Here is a 25,320-nt window from a genome sequence, read left to right on the forward strand (position 1 = left end):
TTATGGACAACTTTGCAAACTAGGTAGAAACCTTTAGCCTTGATTCATTTGGCCAGCAATTAGCACCTTTTTGAAAAATCATAGGTTTCCAATAATAGAAGAAGTATTGGACTTATTTGGAATTGGAGACACCTGTATCCAAAGACTCCTTCTGATACTAATTTGGTTAGCATAGGCTTTGCTTTCCTGAATCTCAGCTGTAAAATGGGGGATAATAATACTTAAAGCATTCACTTCATCAGGTTTGTTATAAAGAATGGATGAGCTAATATATGCAAACACTTTGTAAACTTTTAAGCTCCACATGAGTCACTATTGTTATTGTTATATTGGGGCTTCTCCCCACTTTTTTGGCAAATTAGACGTCAAAGAGAAGTATTTAATGGGAACCAGTCTTCATTAGTGGTAGCATAGTAACCACCTCACATACCATCTTTGGCAGACCGTTTTTGGCCAACTTTGTGGTGAGCAATGGGGAACCACTATAGGTTCTCTCTCAAGGCTCGGTTTAAGGAATGTCCTAACAAGGGGTGAAGGCAGAGCAGTAAAAGAAATCAGTTTTCTTAAGAGTTCAACCCAAGTAGGAGCCAGAATCTGAGATGCCTAAAGTTTGATGATGAGGCCAGTAGTAGAGTATTCAGAAGATAAGTTTCCCTCCTGAGAAACTGCCTATATCCCAGAACTCTGAGATAGAGGAAGATGCACCGCAACAAATCATTTTTTCATGTGACTTCCTATAATTGCATGTGTTTTTAATACCAGAAAATTCTGTTTTACATAGCAGAGAGGAATTCATTTTGTGTTAAATCAACTTGCGTGAGACACAAGGCCTAAGGCCTCAGTTGGACAGATAGGAGCTGGGCTTACAAATGCCTTATTCCAGGGCTCTGTTTGGGAACAAGCAAAGCAATTATTCTACAAGACATTTACTGGAGTTCTTTTTTAAAACTGGAGAAAGGGTGGGATCAGCTTCCTGGGTAATTCTGGCAAAAGTCAAGGAAGAAAATCAGAGAGGGGAGTCCTGCTGGGGACAGATCTGCTTTGATTGAACCAGCTAAGACAATCAGGAGAAGTTCCCTGAACTCATAGATTTAGAGGTGATGCTTGTTCAATTCAGGTTAGTTTACCCTTTCACTTTCCCTACCTTATATCCTCAGGCAGGAGACCTCAGAATCCCTCTATATTCTCTAATGTGTGCTCAGTCCAAGCCAGGTGCTTGGGGAAAGGAGGAGGGTGTGCAGGAAGAAAACATAGTCCCTGTTGTCAAAAAGCTTACATTTTATTCCAAAAGAGAAACAATGATCTAGTACAATGATTCTCAAGCTTTTTTCATCTCAAAACCCCTCTATATTCTTAAAAATTATTGAGGACCCTCAAATATCTCTTGATAGTTTCAGAATTTGAAATTAAAATATCTTTGTAATATTATGAAAATAATTTTAACCTTAGACCCAAGAATCCCTGGAAAACACTTTAAAAACTGGCGATAGACAGTACAATTGACCTTTGAGTCAGGGAAACCTTAGTTCAGAACTTAGATGACTACTGACTGTGTTAGCCTGGACAAGTCCCTTAACTTTGAGCGTTCTAAATAACTCTCTTGTGCTTTTAAGTCACAAAGAAAGTACCCAATCACCTATCTATTTTTTGTTTTCCACATCTTTGGCCCCTAGACGTAGATTTTATAATCCCTCTTTACATTCAGGACCTTTCCCCCTTCCTTCTCCTCTATGCAAACTTGCTCAATCCATCCCCATACCCTCACCTACAGTCTAAAAGCAGATTTTTGTCAACTAATCCCCTTTAAGGTGTTAATGACTCATAATGACTTAAAATAGGGTCCCTGTATTTTAAGAGGGATGTTTAACTTTAATTCAAAGGAAAGCCTCTCTAACTGTGGAATTTAATGGCCTAAGGCAGGCCAATGATTGCAGGATTTTTTAGCTGCAAAACTAAAAGGCTCTCTTTAATCTTACTCTACTGTAGGCACTATTCCTCCTTAGACTCTTTCCTGCCCTCATTGAGGCTCATGTTTGGAGACTTGTACCTTCAAAGTTGAACCAGTTACCACTGTATTTATTTTATTTTTATATGTGTGTTTATTTCCATATTTGTCATGTTGCCAAAGAAGGAAAGAAAAAGAAAGTAAATGAAAAAAAATTATGTTTTGATATCAACTCAGACTCCATCAATTCTCTTTCTGGAGATAGCATTTTGATTCTAAATTTTTTGGGATTGTTTTGGAATACTGTATTGCCAAGAATAGCTAAGTCATTCACAGTTGATCATCATTCAGTATTGCTGTTACTGGGTACAATATTCTGGTTTTGCTCACTTTGCATCAGTTCGTATAACTCTTTCCAGATTTTTCTGAAATCATTCTACTCATCATTTGTTATAATACAATAGTATTCCATTACAATCATTTACCATAATATGTTCAGCTATTTCCCAATTAATTTACTACTACTTTTAGATAAGGCCCAATGGTCCTGGAGACTAGTTAATCAGAAACTACCCCACCTAGGACCAAAGAAAGTCCCAGAGCCCTGCTGTCCAAAATCCTTTACCTCCTCTCCCCTCATCGTCACTAGATCTCTACAAGCATAAGTGGCTATGTCTACATCCAGCTCAAGTGCTACTTTTTACAAGAGATCTTGCCTGAGTCTCTCCAAAAACAAACAAACAAAAAAATTTTGTATTTATGTGAGATGTAATTCTGTGGCACAACTAAGACACCTGGTCTCTGAATCATGAAATGATAATAAATAGTTTTTAAATATATATCACTTTATGGTTAGCAAAGCAATTTAGAAATATTTTATCCTTCTGCCAATCCTGGGAGGTAGATATTATCATCAATACCATTTTTAGAGATGAGGAAATTGAGGCAGACAAGAGTTAAGTGGCATGTCCTGGGTAAGAGCTAGTAAATGTCTTAGGAAGTATTATGAACTGGAGTCTTTCTTCTTCTAGATCTACTGCTCTATCTGCTGAGCTACTTGGCTGCCTAAAAAGGCCTTTATACAAGTCCTGACTCCAACTTCTTGTTTGTCCTTCATTCTTAAAGGAGACCATGACATCAGTAAGTGATGTCATGATAGACAAGTGAATTGGATTTAAGTGATGGAGAGCTGTGCAAATAAAACTCTATAAAGTTCCAGCCTGTACTGGCAGGGGCATGTTCCTCATTGAAGAATTCTCTATACCAGTAAAATCACAGGAGTTTTTATCCCTACTCTTTCTTTTCTTTTTATTTATCTGTGCATGTGCTCTCTCTACCCGATAGAATGTAAGGTCCTTGAGGGCAGGAAGTGTTTCATTTATGTACTTGCATTCCCCAGAACCGAGTACAAAGTAAATAGTTATTAAATGCTTATTATAAGAAGGAAGGGGAAAATACAACCTCCATTGGAGTTGGAGAGAGAAGGAAAAAAAAAAGATGGCCCCTGAAGCATGGCCCCATGATCTTGTGCTTACCTTTGTTCCCTACTAGTTCTGAAGTTAGGGTACAATCATCATTGTGGGCTGATCATTTTTTATCTCACTCTCCTTAAGTTTCCCATATCTATCCCCTTCTGTCCAGTCCTCTGACAATACCTTGTACCTTGATTCAAGGTATTGTCTACCCCTTCTACCATTCTACCTGACTACTATTATATTTGCCTAACTGGTCTTCTGATTTCAAAACCATCCCTCATGCTTCTTCCAGATTAATCTTCCTTATTGAAGAGAGTTGACAATTTTGCCTTCCTGCTGTATCTCCTCCCCTCCCAAAGTAAAAAAAAACAAACAAAAAAACAAAAACAAAAACAAAAAAAAACACTCATTCCGGGCTTTTTCAAAGCAATTCCTTCCCCATCACCTACTGGGTATAATCCAGGTTCGGTTTTGCGTTTAAAACATGGCCATCTTAGCTAAGTAGTTAAGCAGATAGGCCATTAGATTTGAAGTTAGGGAGGCCCGAGTTCAAATCACTTGATTATTCTCAGGCTCAGTTTCTTCAAGTGTAAAATGAGGATAATAATAGCACCTACCTCACAGGGTTGTTGTGAAGACTAAGGAAGAGGTAAAAATTTTATACACCTTAGATGGCTATACAAATGTTACCTATTATTATTACAGTCTAGTTCCTTCTTACCTTGCTAGCCGTTATCTCACATTTCTATTCATGGTTACTAAGCAGGCCAGAAGCCATTCCCTCCAACCTACTTGATGCCTTACTGACTAACTGTAAAACTTCCCCCTTACTTACAAAACCTTACTTATTCTTTAAGGTTCAGCTTAGATACCTTCCCTGGTCTATACTCCAACCCCTGAATATGACCTAAACTTTCTTGCCCTCTCTCAAGTTTCCTATGCCTGAGGTAGCTTCCCCTTCTTTACCTACTGTATTCCTATCCATTTAAAGACCAACTTGAATGCCCCTTCTTCCAAGAAACCTTCCCTGATTCATTGTATACACACAAACACACACACACACACACACACACACTTTATAGAGCACTTAATTTTGTACCTTCCTAATACCCTTACCAGGTAAATTATCAATATTGTATATTATGGTTCTCTTATCATATTCAACTGTAAGCTCTGTGCCTATTTACGCCATAGGCCTTAAATGTTTCTTGAATTGCTGAACTGTTCCAGCTTTATCCAAACAGCGTTTGCTACTTACTCCCTTAAGTTAATTTCCACTTAGTTTGTGCTTTCTGACTACGGCAGGTTTTTGTATTTTGTGTTTGTTATCTTATCTGTCTACCCTCCAGTGCCAAGCACAGAGTTTTTCATAGGGCCCAGTAGGTGGTAGGTGTTTAGCAAATGTTTGTTGAATGAATGAAGGAACAAATGAAGAGGTGTCCATAGCCTGCTTGGCACAGAACAGACCAAAGCCAGCCACTGTCCTAAGGGAGCAGACAGCCAACTATCATTGACTTAAGGTCCTGGTTAATCACCAGCCTGGGGCATCTGGAATTATCTCCAGGGCTGTTGGGAAACACCAAAAGCAAACCCTTATAAACCAAATTCATCTCAAAGGCTCACAGATTAAAGTCAGAAGATCTCTTAGCAGTCTTCTAGTCCAACTCAGTCATTTTCATAGATGAGGAGATTGTTGCCCAATAGTAAATGTCAGAGCAAAGATTTGAACCCATAACCACTGATTCTCAGTCCAGACAAGGGAAGAAGAGAGGTGTCAGTGGGAACTGCCCAGCTGTTCAGAAATGAAAGAGTGGGTGTCAGTGGCAGTAACAAGGTATCTTGGGCCCAGAAGCCCAGGTTTCTGCTGCTGCCTACTGTGTAGACTTTTTGGGATGAATTTTTTAATGTGTCTAGGGAAAGCTAGCATTAAGTATAGTGTAGTTAGTGACCCCGTACATGATCATGAAAGACCCTGGGCCAAAGATAGCCATTGTACCAGTCTGATATAGTTCCTGAAATTCTGCCATTGGAGATGCTCTCTGGTTAAGGCATCTGAAGCCCCTGTGAAAATATAAATGATTTCTAGCATGCCTTTTTATCACTAGCTGGCCCTTTACTTGAATTAGAACGACAGAATTTCAGATCTGATAAGAGTTTAGAAATATCTAGTTTAACCCTTTCGTTTTATAAAGTAAACTCTGAGGCTTATCCAGGAAAAGGAGAATTCATCCCATGGGCCCATAGCACATTAGTGATAGAACTATAAAGTCTAGGGTTCCTAGCCCCTATTCTGCCTTTCTTAGCTCATCAAATCAGCCCCTAGCAGAGTGCAGCATCTTTGAAAGGATGGAATTCAGGATGGAGGGATTATTTTTGTTGGGTTGTTTGTTTGTTTTTTGCAGAGAAGTGGGAATAGAAAAGATGTGGAGAAGAGGCCATTATCCCATTGTGCACCTTCATAAAATCCCCGGACCACTTGAGGGCCCTGAGCACTGGATGTATTGGGGGGGGGAGGGGAGGGGGAGGGAAGAATGCAGGTAATCTTGTGGATTGCTGAATGAAAACTGACAACACGCCAAGGCTCCAGCCTGCCTGCCCCATAATTTGTTCAAAGGCTGAAATGCATTGGGATGATTAAAAGTGTTTTTGTTGTGAGGCAAGACTAAAACAGATCCTGAGCAAAAACTGCAGAATCCTAGGAAAATAACACCCCCTTGACCATTCCCAAGGGACCTGGTGACCTACTAGATAGAGCACTGAACCTGGAGCTGGGAAAACCAGAATTCAAATTCAGCCCCAGACACTTACTAATTGTGTGACCCCAAGCAAGTCACTTAATCCTGTCTGCCTCAGTTTCCATTACTGTTAAATGTGGATAATGATAGCACCTACTTTTTAGGACTATATTGAGGTTTAAATGAAAGATTAGTTAAAAAAGCACTTAGTACCGTGTCTGTCACATAGTAGGTGCTATATAAATGCTTATTCCCTTTCTATCCCAGGCCTCTCTCTTCATGTGGATGGCAGGGTACATATATGTTGCCACCAACATTATAGATTGCATTCATAAGTCATTTTGTCCAACTACATGATCTTTTTTTAATTAAAGCTTTTAATTTACAAAACATATGCATGGATAATTTTTCAACATTCACCCTTGCAAAATTTTCTGTTCCAGATTTTTCCTTCCTTCCCTCCACCACTTCCCCTAGATGGCAGGTAGTTAAATATGTTAAAATATATGTCAAATCCAATATATGTATACATATTTATACAGTTATCTTGCTGCACAAGAAGCAAGTTTTCTTTCCTGAGAAGGTAAACAAAATGCAAGCAAATATCAACAGAAAGCGTGAAAATGCTATGTTGTTGGTCCATACTCAGTTTCCACAGTCTTCTCTCTGGTAGATGGCTCTCTTCATCACTGAACAACTGGACCTGATCTAAATAATCTCATTGTTGAAGAGAGCCACGTCCATCAGAATTGATGATGGTATAGTCTTATTATTGCCATGTATAATGATCCCCTGGTTTTGCTCATTTCACTTAGCATCAGTTCATGTAAATCTCTCCAGGCTTCCCTGAAATCATTCTGCTGGTCGTTTCTTACAGAGCAATAATATTCCATAACATTCATATACCATAATTTATTCAGCCATTCTCCAATTAATGGGCATCCACTCAGTTTCCAGTTTTTAGCCACTACAAAAAGGGATGTCACAAACATTTTTGCACATACAGGTTCCTTTCCCTTCTTTAAGATCTCTCTAGGATATAAGCCCAGGAGTAACACTGCTGGGTCAAAGGGTATGCAGTTTGATAACTTTTTAAGCATAGTTCCAAATTCTCTCCAGAATGGTTGGATCCATTCACAACTCCACCACCAATGTATCAGTGTCCCAGTTTTCCCACATCCCCTCCAACATTCGTCATTATTTTTTCCTCTTATCTTAGCCAATCTGACAGGTGTGTAGTGGTATCTCAGAGTTGTCTTCAATTTGCATTTCTCTGATCAATTGATTTGGAGGACCTTTTCATATTACTAGAAATAGTTTCCATTTCTACATCTGAAAATTGTCTGTTCATATCCTTTGACCATTTATCAATTGGAGAATGACTTGAATTCTTATAAATTTGAGTCAATTCTCTATATATTTTAGAAATGAATCCTTTATCAGAATCTTTGAAAGTAAAAATGTTTTCCCAGTTTATTGCTTCCCTTCTAATCTTGTCTGCATTAGTTTTGTTTGTAGAAAAATTTTTAACTTAATATAATCAAAATTATCCATTTTGTGATCAATATTATGATCTCTAGTTCTTCTTTGGTCACAAATTCCTTCTTCCTCCACAGATCTGAGAAGTAAACTATCCTATGTTCCTCTAATTTGTTTATAATATCATTCTTTATGTCAACCTTATCTTGGTATACGGTGTTGTTAGGTGTGAGTCAAAGCCTAATTTCTGCCATATTAGTTTCCAATTTTTCCAGCACCAACTACATGATCTTAAAGATGAATTTACTTTGGCCAAGTAATAAGTGAAAGAACAAGGATTCAGATCTAGGTATTCTTGTCCCAAATTCAGTAGACTATTTGTATATTTTGAAAAATAAGGGGGAATGGCACCACACTTCATCCTTGCTTGTGTCCTAACTGTGGTCTCCTTCAGGGGGAAAGGACTGAAAAAATCCCTTAGCACTTCCTGTTACAGATCCTACCCTGGATTTTCTTTCTTTCAGCTCAGATGCTACCTCCTCTACAATACTTTCCTTGATCTGTGATTCCTATTGTTTTCTTCAAATAGATATGATATCTCCCTTCTTTGAATGCCCCCAAACCTAGGTTTGTATTAGGTCTCTGGCAGTTTCAGCAAACTACCTTATATTGTATCGGTTAAAATATTCCTTTCTGTATTAAATTATGAACTTCTTAAGAGCAGTCCAATGTCTTCTCTGTATCTCTCACAGCATCTACACTAGCACTCTGGCATGAGTATGAATGAATGAACGAATGAATGGATCTAGTACAACGTCTGAATTGAAGGTCTCTGTGTCTTTAACATATATTTATTGAGCTTCTATTTTGTGCCAAGAATTGTGCTAGCTGCTAGGACACAAAATACAAAAAACTTAACCAGTCCCTGCCATCAAAAAGCAAATATTCGGTTGGGGTGGGGGTGGGGAATGCCATGTTTATAGCTAAGAAAATAAAGAATGTGTACAAAACATATGCAAAGTGATCTCATTTCAGGACACTAAAGACTGGGAAAGTCAGGAAAAAACCTCTCGAAGAAGGTGTTTGTTACTTGAGCCTTGAAGGCAGACACAGGGTTCCAAAAGAAGGAGATAAGGAGAAAAAGCATTCCAAACATGAGTACAAAAAGGGGGATTGGGAGATCGAATGTCAGGTATGGGGAGCAGTAAGTCAGCCAGTTTGTCTAGAGAGTAGAGCTCATGAAAAGGAATAATGGGCAAGTAAACCTGGAAAGATAATCTGAAGCCAGATTGTGAAGGGTTTTAAAAACCAGAGGAATTTGAATTTTATCCTAATGACTATGGAGAACTACTGAAGCTTGAGCAGGGGAGAAACATAATCAGACTTGCATCTTACAACTATTAGTTTGATAGCTTTGTGGAGTTTTGGTTTGGAAAGGGGAAAGAGAACGAAGCTAGGAAGACCAATTAGGACAGTATTGCAGTAGTATAGACAAGAAATGATTAGGTCCTGAACAGGAGTGGTTGTGATCCAAGGAGAGAGAAGAGGACAGACATGAGAGATGTTGAGGAGGTATAATAGACAAAAATTGGCAAGTGATTGGATTTGGAGGGTGAGTGAGAGGGGAGAGTGAAGGATGATTCTACATTGTGAATCTGTGAGACTGGAAGAAAAGTGGGGCTTTCCAGAAAAAAATAGGGAAGGTTAAAGGAGCTTTAGGCTTAAAGACATTTTTTGATTTTAGAGGGATTCATCCTGGTAGGAGAGACAAGACTGGGACAAGTCTGTACAAATCAGAGGAAGAAAATATTTCTGTGGGTCAGAGTGCCTTGGGAAAGCTGCACACAAGATGGGGGACTGAAGCCAGACTCTGAATGATGGAAGAGATTTAGATTTGTAGTATAGTTTGAAGGAAAAAGTTTTGGGAGGGAACAAGAGTGGAGATAGGAATAAATATGGCACAATAATAACAGCTTATATTTATATAGGGCTTGAAGGTTTACACATATTTGATTCTCAGAAACATGTGAGATGGATACTTTCCTATTCTGATTGTGCAGATGAGAAATTGAGGTTCAGGGAAATTAAATTACTTGTTGAGGTTCTGATCAGAGATTCAAACCTATATGTCCCCAGCTACAAGTCCACCACTCTGTCTCCTACATATCCCATCACCTCTGGTGTGTAAGGGGGACACTAAAGAGAGGGCCCTGGCTGGAGCAGAGAAGGTCAAGCCGGGGATAAAAGTGGGGATTGTGGTACCTAGCTATACTCTCAGCTTCCATAACCAGGATTATTTAATCTCCAGGCTATCTCCAGACTCCCCTTTTTCTTCTAAACATGTCTTCTCTCCCTCTATCCTCTATTTTTCTCAGCCCTTCCTTCTTCCTATGACCCTGACTTAAATGTAGCTTCCTTCCCTCTGCCTTCACTTTCTCCTTTCTGGGACCAATGCCATAGGAGGTGCAGAGGATGCAGGAGTACAGATGCTAGAGCTAATTTTGAGGGAAAAGATGAATGCTAGCATTTTCTTCATCCATTCTTCCCTTAGCATCCCAATTCTCTCCCTGCTGATCATGCTATTTTTGACATGGATTTCCCCCTCCTTCAGAAATAAGCAATACCCAAGCAGTCTCTTCCTGGTGCCCTCCTTGTTCCCCTAACCCTCTCTGTCTCTCTCCTTAGTCCCAGTGGTCCTTGTGTTGACAAATCCCTCTCAGTTTTAATGGTGACTCAGTAGAATTTGATCTCCTTGAGGGCAGGTACGAGCACTGTGCCTGGCACTTAGTAGGTATTTAATAAATGCTTATTGAAATGAATTAGCTGCCATCTGTTCACTGTCCTGGCTGGATAATCTCTCCTTTGCCTCCCCAGCTGGAAACTTGGAAGATGGGCGCTGGCATGGTGGGGGTTGGGAGGCCTTGTGACCCAGCGCTCTGCCCTTCATCCCATCCCTCCCCAGTGGTGACCCTCTCCCTATAAAGGAGCAGGGGTGGGCAGCAGGGAGGGAGGAGGGGAAGAGATAAGCACTGAGGGTAGTTGAAATATTAATGCATTCTCCTCTTCTCCTCCTTTCCTCCTCCTTCCTCTCCCCTACCTCCCCCTCCCCTCCCCCACCTTTTTTCCCCCTCTCTCCCTCCCTGTGGGAAAGGCCTTTGCAGATATAAGCAAACCTTGATTAAAAGCTGCCTGACAGCCCACGGCAGCGGCAAGCAGCAGGCAAGGAAGCTCTTCAAGTCCAAAGGGAGTCGCAGTGGCGGCTCCCGCCACGGCCAGGCTCTCAGATGTCCCTGATCCTTTAATCAATCACAGCCGAGGAGGGGAAGAGCAAACGCCCATCTGAGGCGAGGAGGTATGTTCCTGCATTCATTGCCACTGCCCTGGGAGCCGAGGAGGCCCTAATGACACGTTATCAGGGTGGGGGTGGGGGGAGTAGAGAAAGGGAGGAGGAATGGCAGCCTTCGGGAGTTCTCAGCAGAGCTGGCGGGGGTGGGGGTGGCGATTTCGGAGGGGCCTCTGGCCACCATTTCCCCATCTCTCCCGGCTGGGAGGCTCTCTGTGGCTCATGGCACCACGTGATGAGGAAGCCCAAATGCAGGGTTTCTGCTTATTATCTACCTTCCTACCATAACAGAAGCACCACTAGAAAAATTTTTCCCCGGGACAAAAACAGTTTGTGGGGTGTGGCTCAGCCCGAGGTACAGACATCCCCCCAGGTCTCTGCCAGTCTGACACTCTGCTCCCCTGATGTCTTCCGGGCCTGCCGTTCCCCCCCCCCCCAATCCCTGTGGAGGTGGGGAACCAGCCAAAGACTACAGGGGGCAAGGCTCAGGCTTGAAGTCTCTGGACCACTAATGAGAGAATCCATTCCTCCTCCTGTATCAGTGCTTGACTTAGTAGCATGCATGTGCCATACAATGTGTACTTCAGTAGCATGCATGTACCATATATGCAAGAATATAAGCCCTCACACGTACTTGTACCATACACATATCAGTGCTCCAAAAGCCTTGCCCTCATATTCCCTTCCGGTCTCAGGGTCCCACTGAAAGGGCAAGTTTGATTCTTCATTTCCAATCAGTGAGTGTTTATTGAGTGCCAGGTTTATGCAACTGGGTTAGATCTTGGGGGGCAGGGCAGGGATGAGAAGCAATCCAAGACTCAGTCCATTTTACAGTGTAGCTTGGAAAGGAAAGGAAAGCTTCATGAAGGGGGGCTTTAACAGTTGTTCATGAAGTGAGGGTAGTATGACTTATGTTCCTGACAGCAATGGGATTGACAACATTCAGTCAGCCTGTATTTATTAATTGTTTACTGTGTTTGAGGCGATGGAGATCAAAGGAAAAAAGTCAAACTATTCCTTCAAGGAACTCCTATTTAAGTAGAGGAGACAGCATGTATAAATATAAGTATATACATAGTTCATTTTATAATAAATACAAAGTGGATATGGGATAGAGGGACTAGTATAAGGGAAGGATCAGAAAAGTTTCTAGGAAAGAATGTAGAAGGAGGGACTTGAGCTGAGTCTTAAAGGAAATTGGGAAGAAAATAAAAAATTTTTAAAAATTTTAAATGGGAAATCAGAGATGTTAAGAGGTAGAAGTCAGTAGGCAATATATTCTAAGGATGAGAAGCAAAGGCATGGAGGTGGGAGATCCAGTGTCTTGTGTTGAAACACCAACTTGTCTAGTTTAGCTGAATCACAAAGTCCAAGGAAAGAAATGTATAAAAAAACTGGAAAGGTAAGAAGGGGTGCTGTTGTTTATAATGGAACCTCAAGGCATTGGGGAGCATCTGCAATTTGTTGACATGATCAGGCCTGCACTTTAAAGTTTCTACTCCAGTAACTGTAGGGAGGGTTGATTAGAGTGAAAGAAACGTGTAGTAGAAATGCCAAATAGGGCATGAGAGAAATGGATGAGGAAGCATGGAGTGTGAGTAGAAATAAGGGGCATAGTAGAAAGATCTTGTTCAGATTAGAAGTGTCAAGATTTGGCAACTGATTGAATATATGGGGTGTATGAAAATAACAAGTCAAGGATGATATTGGAGAATCTAATATAAATGATGGTTCATTTGAAGTAAATAGGGAAATTTGGAAGAGTTTTGGGTGAAAAAACAGTGAGTTCTGTTTTGCACATGTTAATTCTGAGATGCCTACAGGTCTGAAATATCTTCTAGGCCATTGGGCATGAGATTAGATCTCAGGAAAGAAAATACAGCTAGATATTCAGTTTTCCAAAAGTCTTAGTAAAGCATTAAACTAGTAAAACTTATTATTAAGCTGTTAAGGCCTAATATAATGCTAAGATTTTTGGAAATTCTGTAATAGATCTGGAAGTCATCTGTCTAGAAATGGTGATTGAACCTGTGGGAGCTAATGAGGTCACAAATAAGTGTATAAAGAGAAAAGAGAGCTCAAGACAAAGCTGTGGGTGCCTCTGCAGTCAGGTAGTATGACAGGGATGGTTAATTACCAAAGGAAACTGAAAAGGAATAGTTGGGTAAGAGGGAAATGAAGGGAACAAACAATATCATGAAAACTCAAAGAGAAAAAAGGATCAAGGAGGAAAGGGTAGTCAACAGTATCAAAAGGTCAAGGAGATTGAGGATAGAGAAGCGGTCATTAGATTAGGGAATTAAAAGATTATTAGTGATTTTGAAGAAGACAGTATCAGCCAAATGATGAGGTCAGAAGCTAGAGAGCAGAGTTTCTGAGACCAAAAGAAAAACCAGGAGAAGTATCCAATGTAGATGGCTTTTTCAGAGTTTTGCAGAGAAAGGGAAAAAAGACATAAGATAGGATTCAGTGAGAGAGTTTTTAATTTGGGGAAGAGTGGAATTTTTCTTGACAGTAGGGGAGGAACCGATAGAGAGAGAAGAGACTGAAGATTAGAGGGAAAGTCAATGATGGTGGACTCAATCTTCTGGAGAGGATAAATGGAATCCATGGTACAAATGGAAGTGTTAGCTTTGCTAGGGAGTAGAACAGGAAATGTGGAAGATGAGGTCAAGGAGCTAAGATGGTGAGGAGAAATTTCCAGATAAGGAGAAGAGGAAACAAATAGTCTCAATTTTATAGAAGTATGAGATGTGGAGTTCAACTAAGTGTGAGAGAGTATTGTGGCATGCTTGAGGGAAAAAAGTGGGGTTTAGACCAGATTCTGGGGGGATGGGATAGAAAATTAATCAGTAAAAGTGCACATGTGAGACGAGAGAATAAATTTATATGGAACCAGTCAGCATGGTAGGGAGACTTCTTCGAGCTCTATTCAACAGCATGTTGAGAAGGAGCAAGGGAGGAAGATGGTGAGAGTAATCCATATTAAGGTTTGTCTAGGAATAAGGAAAGTAAAATCAAAGAGTAAAGAAATAGAGACTAGGGAAAGGATGATCTAGAATTGAACTGGTACCTGAGGAGTAGAGATTGGGAAGAAAGGAAGAGTACAGCCAAAAACTTGGTGTTGGCTTGGTAAGGTATTGGGCTGGCTGCAGAGACTGAAGATGTTAAAGGGTGATGGGAAGTCAGAATTGGCTTCAATAAAAGAAGGAAGGTTTCATGAAAGAGGTGAGACTCAAACCAACCTCAGAAGACTGGCTGAAAGAAAAGGGATATTCTAGAAAGAGAGAGCTTCATGAGCAAAGATCCAGAGCCCCCCTCTACCCTACCCACTCTGTCAAAGGACCTTATTATTTGGATGATTGCCCCTTTCCATCTGAGATACAGGGACATTTCAGTGATAAAAACTACAGGGTGATGCTCTTTCTGATTCAGGTGCTTTAAATCTTTTTTCTTGTGACCTTTTAGTGACCCCCTTGTCTATTTGATGAACCCTTTCTCAGGTTTTTAAATGTATAAAATTAAAACATGTGAAATTACTCTATTGGATTAAAATACACAGGACTATTTGAAATAGTTATCAAACTATTTTTTTAAAAAACAAATCCACATTCCTTAGGTTAAAAACCTAGCTGTTTGAGTATGGGAAAAGCCTTGAATGAAGGTTAGGCAGCCCTAGTTTGAAAGTACCAACAAAACTTGACTTTTCTGAGTTTGGGTCCAGAAAGAAATTCTGTTTGCAGTACCATAATTTTCTGACTTTGTTGGGAGTTTCCCCATAGTGGAAACCCTTTCCAGCTGTGTTGAATCTGTCCTTGTCTCTTCCATACCACCCTAGTTTCTCTTTGGAAGAATTGGGGATTCACAGAAAGATGTGGGGACTTGCCAGATCCTCCAAAGGATTCATTCAATGCACTGATCTCTTTTTTCTTCAATTACATGTGAAAGCAATTTTAAACTTTTTTTTAGGTTTTGAGTTCCAAATCTTATCCCTCCATGAAAGTAAGCAATCTGATACAGGTTATACACATGCAACGCAATACATTGATCATTTATTAAGCACCTACTCTGTGCATAGCTTTGTTAATCATTGAAGGAGACATGAAGAAAATTAAGATATGATCTCTCCCAAATGGAAATGATGACAATCTAAAGATGCCTGAAGCTGACAGTGAATAAGAGAACCCTCTGTTCACTGAGCCCCATTATCCAAGGACAGATCTTTCCAGAGTGCTGTCCTGTTTCCAGAGATCCCTGGCAGTTCCAAAACTGGTGAAGGTGATAGTTCACAGGAGGGAATCCCCCAGCCAGCTGTCAACTCAGCAGATGGGGATGAGGCAAAGGTCACCTTACCTCCCTTTCTTCCCAGTGGGGCCCCTCCACAAGCCAGTTTCCTCCCTGCTTATTACATATCCTCCTCCCCTCTCCCCCCATCTTCTTCTCCAGAGTGATATGCCCTATCACCTCTTATCCATATATCCTGCCTCTGCCTACTCTCCTGGGATGAGGTCGTCTATGAAACTGTCTCTGATAATCCCAACCCATAGGCCTGGCCACTCCCTTTGCTCTTCACTGCTAGAGGTACAGTGTGGTATAGAAGAGGGAATGGAAGAATTAGTGTCAGGGGCTCCTGAACAGACCAGGGATGAAGAGCTTCACTTCTTGAGCTTCAGCTTTCTCTTCTGGAAGATGAGGATAGTAATTCCTGCTCTGTGTACTTTATAGGGTTGTTGTGATTAAAACCTCTATAAACCTTAAAGTTTTGATCCCTGATTATATCCAGCCTAATACCAATTTTATAATGCTTTTTATCATCCCCTAATTGTTTGCTGTATGATCCGTGTCTCTTCAATTAGACTGTGGACCAATTGAGGGCAGGGGCTTTATTTCCTCAGTGCCCCTCCCCCAAATGCCCAGAAATCCTAGGATATTTCTGTATAAAAATATTTGTTTTAAAACTAGCAAAACATTTTCTATGCATTATCTTATTTGAGCCTTATAGCATCCCCATGAGTTAGGTGTTGTAGTTAACAGTTTTTCTTTTTTTACATATGAGGAAACAGAGTCAGGCTGATTAAGAAACTTGTGTAAGGTGGTAATATAGTTAAGTAGAAAAGCTGGGATTGAAACCAGTTCTCTGACCCCAAATCCCAAATTCTTTGAACTGGTTTCTACATAATACAGCTCTGTGTGTGTGTGTGTGTGTGTGTATGTGTGTGTGTGTGATGTGTTTTATAAATCTGAAGGTGCATTATTTTATTTGCCACACTGCCTCAAAGTCTAAAGTGGGTTACAGGAATTCTTCCCTACATCTAGCCAGAAAATGCCATTTGTTTCATTGCTAGACAATCTCTCACACCAGCAAATGCTTTTATATGCTTTTCAAAGCATTTCACATTCACTAACTCAAAAGATCCTTGTAAATAGTTGTCAAGGCAAACTTCATGATGGCCATGTTACAGAAGAGAACCCTGAGTGTCAGAAAGCTAGCCCTCCTAGCTGTGGTAGAGCTGGTTCATGAGTCCTTGCCCAGCCCAGGGCTCTTTTCATCCCATCAGCCAAATAAAGTACCAGAGGATCAAAGATTTTTAGAGTGGGAAGACTCTCAGCAACCATCTCTTCCAACCCATCCCTACAAGGAATTCTCACTAGGACATGCCCAACTGGTAGTCATTGGGCTTCAATGTGAAAAGAGAGAGCCACCATCTCTTGAGTCACTTCTGTTACTTTGGGATAACTTTAATGATTAGAAAGGTTTTCCCCCCTGAGATCAGCCCTAAATTTGCCTCTTTATGGCTTTCATCTATTGCTCTTGGTTCTTCCTTTTGAGGACAAATAGAACAAGTGTAATCCCTGTTCTCTAGGCCATCCTTTTACCCATTCTTCTCCAGGTCCTTTATCCCCAATCCTTTTGTGACATGAACTTAAGGCCCTCATCATCTTGGTCAAGGACAACCAAGCTGGGCATTCTCTATATTATCCTTAAACTATCCTTAAACACCTAAAGCTTAACACAATATTCCACAGACTGTCTGACAGAATTAAGTGTAGGACCGTCACTTCTTTAAATATTACCTCTCTTAATGCAGTCCAAGATCATGTTAGCTTTTCTGTCTGTCACATGATACTGCTCACTCATAGTAAGATTGCAGCCCACTAAGACCTACAGATCTTTTTCAAACAAATTTCATTTAAACTAATTTTTCTCTATCCTTTTTATGAGGTTTTGATTTTTTTTCTTGTGAGGCACTTGGGGTTAAGTGACTTGCCTAGGGTCACACAGATAGTGTTAAGTGTCTGAAGCTGAATTTGAAGAGATTTTGATTTTTTGAAACTATGTCAGATTGGACATATATGATTAATGAATTTCACTTTATTAAATTCAGGTTCCCACCCAATAAGCCTCACTATATTACATGGTGTGTTAACTATCCCTCGCTGTCCTCTGTAAACTTGATGAACATCATCCAAATCTTTGGGGGAAAGAATGTTAAATAGCTAAGCATTGGCCCCTGGGGTACTTCACTGGAGAGACCTATCAAGTCAATGTTAGGCCATTAATGACTACCCTCTGAGTCTGGCAGTTCAGCCAGACAGCTAATTGTATTATCCTCTAATTTACACTCCTACATCTTTTTCACATAATATTTTCTCTAAAGCTTTGTTAAAATCTAGGTAAACTATGTCTATAGCAATGTCCTGATATATTTGTTTAGTAACCCTGTCAAAAATGAAAAGTGGTTGAACAAGCTTGAAATAGTCTTCAAGAAGATCTGCTGACTTTTTATAATCACCATTTCCTTTTGTAGATGTGAATCAACCATTTTAAAATCATCTGACCCAGAACTTTAACAGGGATTGAATTCAAGCTTATTAATGATTCAATTCTCTTCCCTTTTTGGAAAATTAGAACATTTGCCCTTTTCCAATTCAGTAGTATCTCTCCCTTGTTCTATTATCTTTCAAGCACTATTGACTGTCTTTTGTAATTTCATCAGTCAATGAGCATTATTAAGAACCTAATATGTGCCAGTCAGTGGAGACTCAAAGACAAATGAAATAGTCTTCTCAAGAAGTTTATATTCTATGGAGCAGATAGCATGTACATATATAAGTGTACATAACATATATACAAGAGATATGAGTTATTTTGGTGGGGCAGGCATTAGCAGCCATGTTGCTCACGAAAGGCTTTATGTAAGAGTTGACATTTAAGATGATTTTGAAGGAAACTAGGAATTCTAAGAGGTAGAGGTGAGAAAAGAATATATTCCAGACATGCCTTTGCAAAAGCATGGTGATAGAAGATGAAATGTCATATACAAGAAATAGGAAATAAGGCCAGTTTGGCTAGGGGGAAAATATATGAGCAGGGATGATGTGCATTTAACCTGGAAAGAGAAGCTGGAGCCAGATTGTAAAGGGCTTTAAATGGCAGAGAACTCTATATTTCATTCTAAGGTATTGGAGAGCCAATGGATTTTGTTGAGCTAGGAAATGGCAAGGTCAGTCTTATACATTCAGACTGCCACTGCCAACTCTGTGTTTGGGAGTTGCATTGCAGAGGAGAGAAACTAGAAGCGGGAAAATCAGTTAGAAAATTATTGCAAAGTTCCAAGGAAGGGATATTCGAGGTGCTAGAATGTGCTAGGCTGATGGCCAAATGAGTAGAGAGAAGTCAGTTGAGGTGGGAGATGTTGTGGAAGAAGCACTTGGCAGCTAGTTGGTTATGTCTAGAGAGATAGAGCAAGGGAGAGTGATGAGTTAAAAATGACTCTGAGGTTATTACCAGGGTGACTTGAAGAATGACAGATAATACAGTACCCTTAACAGAAAGAAGAAAGGATGGAAGAGAATTGGATGATAAAGATGGGTTCTGTTCAGTATATGTTGATATGAGATACCTACAGGACATCTAGTTTGTAATGCCAAGTAGATATTTGGTAAAGTAGGATTGGAGCTTAGGAAGAAAATGGTAGCTGGATTTATAAATCTGGGGATCATCTACATGGAGATGATCATTTAACCTATGGGAACTGATGAATTCTAGTAGTTCTTTCAATATCCAAGAGGGTAGCTCATCTCTGCCAGATGACTCCTCTGTTAGTAAAAAATTAGAGCTGATGTAAAATTTCGCCAAAGGCAATTAGGTATGCTCTTCGTATCGACTTATTTCTCTGGGATTACCAACTCCCAGTTACCTATTTTTGTTCCGTCATTTCTGATTCAAAAGTCATTCTCCTTGGCAGAGAAAACAGAAGCAAAATCAGTTTTGATCAACTGCTTTCTTTCTGTTGTCAGTTATCATCCGATCCACCCCTGAACATGGAGTTAGGAAGACTTGAATTCAAATCTAGCCCCAAATACTTATTACCTGTGTGACTCTGGACAAATCATTTAACTTCAGTCTGCCTCCATTTTCTCAACTGTAAAATGGAGATAACCTTGCAAGATTGTTGTCAGGATCAAATGAGATGGTATTTATCAAACTCTTAGCACAGTGCCTGACACAAAGTAGATATTATATCAACGCATACTCCTTTCTCTTTCTTTTCCCACATCTATCTCTGAACTTCTTTTCCTCAATAAAACAAAAAAGGCAGCCAAACAACCCCATTTTGGTTGTCCTTAGCTATCCTCACCAGCCTTAGCTTATTTTGAGCTTTTAGCACTTGTCACTATTTTTATAGGACTGTGATGTACTCTTTTACTTTTGTTGCATTGCTTTTATCTTCTGTATTTTGTTTTAAAACTAAACTGATTGGTGAGTTCCTTGTGCATCCACATAGGTCTTTCTTCAAACAATTCCTGGTTTTCCTTGTTACTAGAATTGTGTCCTTTTGTGTCTTTAGTATTTTATTCTTAAGAGTTCCTCTTCCTTCCTGCCCTTACTTCAGTAGAATTTTCAGTCCAGAGATTCTGCTTATTCTTCCTCTAAATCCCTTGAAATTTGCTTTTCAAAAATCTAAGGTTCATGTCAGTCAGTCAATAGACATTTATTAAGAGTCAGCTTATATGCCCAACACCTTGCTAAACAGTGAGGATTAAAAAAAAAAAAAAAACAGCCAAAGATGGTACCTGTTCTCGGGTATTTCACAACTGAATCAGAATAATGATATGCAAGCAACTATGTACAAATAAGGTATGTACAGGATAAACTGGGATGATCAACAGAAGGAAGGTATTATGAGTACATTGGATTGGGAAAGGCTTCCTGAGAAAAGCAGGAAGCTTCCTTCTTTTTTTTTTTTTTTATCACAACATCTAGGTGGGAGTGGTCTCTTTCCCCAAAGATTCCCAACCTCTACAGTCCAGCAAACCAACTCCTCCTCTCTGTTAATAAAAATCAGAGGTAATGTAAAATTTCCCCTTGTTGTTTCCTCCCTCTTTTGAAGGATGAAATTATCATTAAAACAAGTCAAAAAATTATTAGCTGCTTTGCTTTTGGCCTGGAGCTCCAGCAGATGGCCGATTAATTGAACTTCCACATCACTACTATAGCATGCCTTCTCTGTTCTGGGCTCAGATCTGCTTTCCAAATTCCTCTGCTTCTTTCTGCCCAGGTGGTCTATAGTATATGTCACTGATGAAGTCCCTTTTGTTTTTTTCTCCTACCTTTGATGTTTAACTGAGGGCTTCCATGTTCAGGTTCCTAGATTTCATCAGCTCAGTATACCTTTTTAATACAGAATGTTATTCCCAACACCATTCTCCTACACTCACACCTGTCTTGTTTCTTTTAAATAAGCTTTACCTATCCAAAACCATATTGTAGTCATAAGCTTTATCCCACAGCATCTAAGTAGAACCAGTGAGAGAAGACTTTCTACCTTTGTGTTAAAACTTCCAATATTTCTGAACTAGTAAGGAACCAGAGTCCTAAAGAATATCATTCAACTAAGATCACATTGGGTAGAAGGCTATCTGTTGTGGAAGGAACACTGGACCTGATGTCAGAGAAACCATAAATTTGCATCTTGACTCTAGCACTTACCAACTATCATTTGACACATTATTTTGCTGCTGTGAACCTTAGTTTCCTCCTCTATAAAATGGGGATGATGCCTATAATATCTCATAGGACTATTGTGAGAACAAAATGTGATCATGTTTGTAAAGCAAACCTTATAGTACTATCTGCAAGGGATAGATATTATTAGTGGAAGAGCAGAGGAGCATCCCAGCCCAGGAATCCTCATTTTCTGCCTGGTGCTCTTTCCATTACAACAGGTCTCTCTTTAAGCTGTGGTCTCAGACAGACTGCCTTCTAGGGGGTGGGAATAGAAGAGGAAGAAAGAGCTTTGTCTGTAGCCACAAAGGCTGAGGGGCTCTTGGCAGCTTGGGGTTCTGTGAGTCAATTAAAAACAACCCTGGCCTATGATCTTAGGCTTGCTCATCATATGAGCCCATTAGTTTTGTTCTGACTTCTAGATTCAGGCTTTAATCCTAACCACAGACTGTACCCCTAATTCCAGCCAGATGCCTTTCAAGGGTACCCACTGAGCATAAGAGATCCTAATGGAGAGATTATGGGTGGCTCAATGCAATACATTCTGACTGCTAAGAATGCAGGTCCTGCTGAGTGGAGGTCAAGAATGCAATCTTCTTATGTGAATTATGGAGCATATGGCAGAATTCCTGAAATGAGATGACATATCTGACCATGTAGAACAGAGGTTCATAACCTGAGCTCCACAGAGCCCTAACAGGTCTGTGGAAAATTTTGAGATCTTTAAATTTTTAATATTTTGATAATTGTAATTCAATATAATTGTTTTCTTTTGTAATCCTATGTATTTATTTTATGAATTTAAAAATATTCAAAGAAGGTCCATAGGCTTCACCAGACTGCTAAAGGAGTCCATGTAACCAAAAAAGGGTAAAGAACCTTTTTGATGAATACAGGAATAGGTCACAAAATTTTTTAGGAAGCTAAGGGGCTTGTCATCTGTAGAAGGAACAGCAATTTTCTAGGAATAACCCTTGCTGCAGGCAAGGTTTCTACCCCTTTCCCTTTCTCCTTCCTCTCCATCTGTCACCTGGAGCACTTTTCCATAGCCTAGCTTCACCCACCAGCCTCATGATTGCTCCAGCTCAGCCTCTCCCTATTAGGAACCTCAGGAGGACAGCAGCAGCAGCAGGCAGGAGGATAAAAGAAGCATTGATGATCTGGTTCAGCATTTGGTACTCAAAAACATCTTTCTCTAGATGTTGGGATAGAACCATTCAGCTTTGTAAGTATCTTTTATCAACTGATAGCTAGCCTGTTTCTCCACCTGACCTGTCCCCTACCTAGAACAGGTGCCAGGATGCATATAACAGACCCGCAGGAATACTTGTGTGTGCTTTTCCCCAAAAAACGCACATGTATACGCTATCTCCATGGAAGGGCCACATACCTAAGGTGTTCTCCTATACCAGAGGCCCTGAGGATAGAAAAATGTGATATAGAAGGAAAGTGTTTGGAATTCTGAGAACTTGGGTTGAAATCCAGCTTTGCCACTTACTACTTGGATAAATCACTTAAACTCTGTAGGCCTCAGTTTCTTTCTCTGTAAAGAAAATGGTCAGCCTAGACCAGGGGTGGGAAATATCTGACCTGCAGGCCATATAAGGCCTGCAAAATCATTTGGTTTAGACTTTCCAAGGCAACTGCAGACAACAACAATTTTCCACTGCTTGAGTCCTTTAAATTGATCATTTTGTATGGCTCATGAATGATGTTATAAATATCCAAATGACCCTTGGCAAAAAAAACAAAAACAAAAAACAAACAAAAAAAAAAAAACATTCCCTTGGACTCTACACCAAGGATTCTTAATCTGTGGCCAGTGGACCCCCCTCAAGGCACCTGTGAATTGATTTCTGGAGATCAATGAACTTGGATGTGGAAAATACACATACACACACATACACATATAAACGTTTATATACATATAATTTTCACCAAGTTCTCATTGAAATTTAATATTTCTTTTAATTATTTTAAAAGATTATTCTGAGAAGAGATCCGTAGTTTCACCAAATTGTTGAAGGGGGTCCATGACACAAAAAAAGCTTAAGAATTCTTCGTGTAAATAATCTGCAAAGTAGCTTCCAGATGCAAATCTACCCCTCTTAAGTGTTCTTGCTCTCCAGATCAGAAACGTTTTCTGAATAACCCAAGTCATCACAACTTCATAGGCAGCTCTGTGGAGCTGTGATTTTTTTCAGTGTGGGTAACTTCCGTCCACTAGAAATTTCAGTCATGCTATGACTTCAAAGAGAAATATGAGGGTTTCTTAGGATGTAAAAAGGTTAAGTGATCTGTACAGGACTATACAGTGAGTGTGTGGGATTTGATCCCAGGCTTCCCCGTCTGCAGCCCAGAAAGGGTCCAAAAGTGTCTGATAAGGAAATTATATCCTGGAACTACAGGAGAAGATAAGGATAATGGTCAAGATGCACATCCTAATTTGTTGATTCTGCTATTATGTGCAAAGTTCTCTGTCCTAGAGGCATGGAGATAGAAAAAGGAAGGAAGGGAGGGAAGGAAAGAAGGAAAGAAGGAAGGAAGGAAAGAAGAAAGGAAAGAAGGAAGGAAGGAAGGAAGGAAGGAAGGAAGGAAGGAAGGAAGGAAGGAAGGAAGGAAGGAAGGGAAGGAAGGAAGGAAAGAAAGAAAGGGAAAGATGAAGGAAGGAAGGGGAAAAAGAGGAAGAAAAAAAAAGAAAGACCTGCCCTCAAGGAGATTGCAGTCTAGTCTAGAAAGATAACATCATAATATCTAGCTTTTATGCATCCCTTTAGAATTTTCAAAGCATTGTCAATATAACTCTAAGGGAGGGCAGTGCAAGCATTAAAGGCAGTTATGGTGGAGTGGGCAGAGCTGGACTGGGGTTAGCCACTGACATGAAACAGTCACTTTCCCTCTATGAGCTTCAGTTTCTCCATCTGTAAAATGCAAGAGTAGTAGAACTAGCTGATCTTTATGGTTCCTTTTAATCATAATGATCCAGAAACTACATTTGCTCATCTCTCTCTCTCTTATAGATGACAAACACTGAGATGAGGTATCTAATACCTCCTAGTCAAAATGAGGAAAATCCTGTGTCCTTTAAATTTACCATAATGACTTTCTAGAGATGACACAAATAATCTAAAGAAATGTCTAAACAGCATAGCAGATAGAAAGGGCCAACTTGGGTAGCAGGAAGATCTAGATCCAAATGCTGTCTTGGACTCATATGGAAGTTATGATTAAGGACAAGTTTGAATGTCATAGTGCTCCGGAGTTGCTAATCTCTATAATAGAGGGAATTCCCACCTCAGGAGAGCCTTATAACTATGAAATCATGGGTCTAGACCCTTCCCCCAAAAAAGCAAAGAATTCAAGAAAAAGAGAGATCCTCTCTGGCTATAGGGATCAGAGAAAGGTGCTCTGAAGGGAGGAGCTTGGGCAGGACTGATATCAGAGGATCTGAGTTGGAGCTCCAACTTTGTCACTTATCCCTTCTGGGACTCATTTTTCTACTGCTATCGTAATGGTAGAACACATTTTCTAGACATACACCTTACGCTTGCCTTTATATCCCTGGCACACAGCATAGTGCCTGGCACACTGTAGGCAGTTAATAAATGTTTGTTGCTTTGAATCGAATTGACCAAATTGGACTAGATGATCTTAGAGCCTTTTGTCTGAATTCTAAGGACAGTGAACCTACTCAGGTTCCTTCAGCTCACCCAAGCATTTGTCTTTGGAGTAAAATAAACTTGTTCTTGGGCCTGTAGCCAATATCTCATAATTTAAAGGAATCAGAGAAAGCAATACAGTACTCAGGTAGGTTTTGACCACAAGTAGAAGGAAACAAGGAAAATGTGGGTTCTGTCCTAAGACTTCTCTGTCCTAAGGCATTTGAAAGTTTGAACACTAATTTCTTAAGTGTCCCAAAAGGATTGAAACTGAACCTATTACATAAACATAGGAAACTCTTAGATGAAGAAGACCCTCTCTATTAGTACAGGTTGACATTTTCTCTGCCACTTCTATTCTAGAACTTCCCAGGGCAATGAAGGGTTAAGTAACTTGCCCAGGATCACCTAGCCAGTATGTCAGAGGTAGGACTTAGGCTCAGATTGCCTTGGCTCAGAGGCTACTTCTCTCTCCACTATACCACAATGAATCTTATTATTGATTTCATAGCTAGTGTAAAAGTCTTGTGTATCACAATAGTTATGTTGGGAATAGCAAAGAACAGAAGGGGAGAAAAGGAGAGATACTGAATTTTGACATGTGGGCAAGAATCAGGGGAGATGAAAGGTAAAATTCTCGGGTTTAGATATTGGTCCCTGAAAGGATGGGGTGAT

At 40.0% G+C, this 25,320-nt stretch overlaps 1 protein-coding gene across 9 annotated transcripts in view; it reads left to right on the forward strand.

Moving 5' to 3' along the window:
• The window catches only part of RAI1 (retinoic acid induced 1), a 299,466-nt gene that overhangs the window by 196,851 nt on the left and 77,295 nt on the right, over positions 1 to 25,320 (forward strand). For 5 of the 9 annotated variants that reach the window (XM_031938382.1, XM_031938442.1, XM_031938403.1 and 2 more), the window contains one exon: positions 10,786 to 10,986. The exons of 1 other annotated variant lie outside the window; for it this stretch is intronic. The gene's annotated coding sequence lies outside the window, so the exon portion shown is untranslated. The remainder of the gene's footprint in view (positions 1 to 10,785; positions 10,987 to 25,320) is intronic. 3 more of the 9 variants (XM_031938413.1, XM_031938422.1, XM_031938427.1) reach the window with 1 other exon arrangement.

This window comes from Sarcophilus harrisii, chromosome 1 (genome assembly GCF_902635505.1).
Source record: "Sarcophilus harrisii chromosome 1, mSarHar1.11, whole genome shotgun sequence".
NCBI classification, from domain to species: domain Eukaryota; kingdom Metazoa; phylum Chordata; class Mammalia; order Dasyuromorphia; family Dasyuridae; genus Sarcophilus; species Sarcophilus harrisii.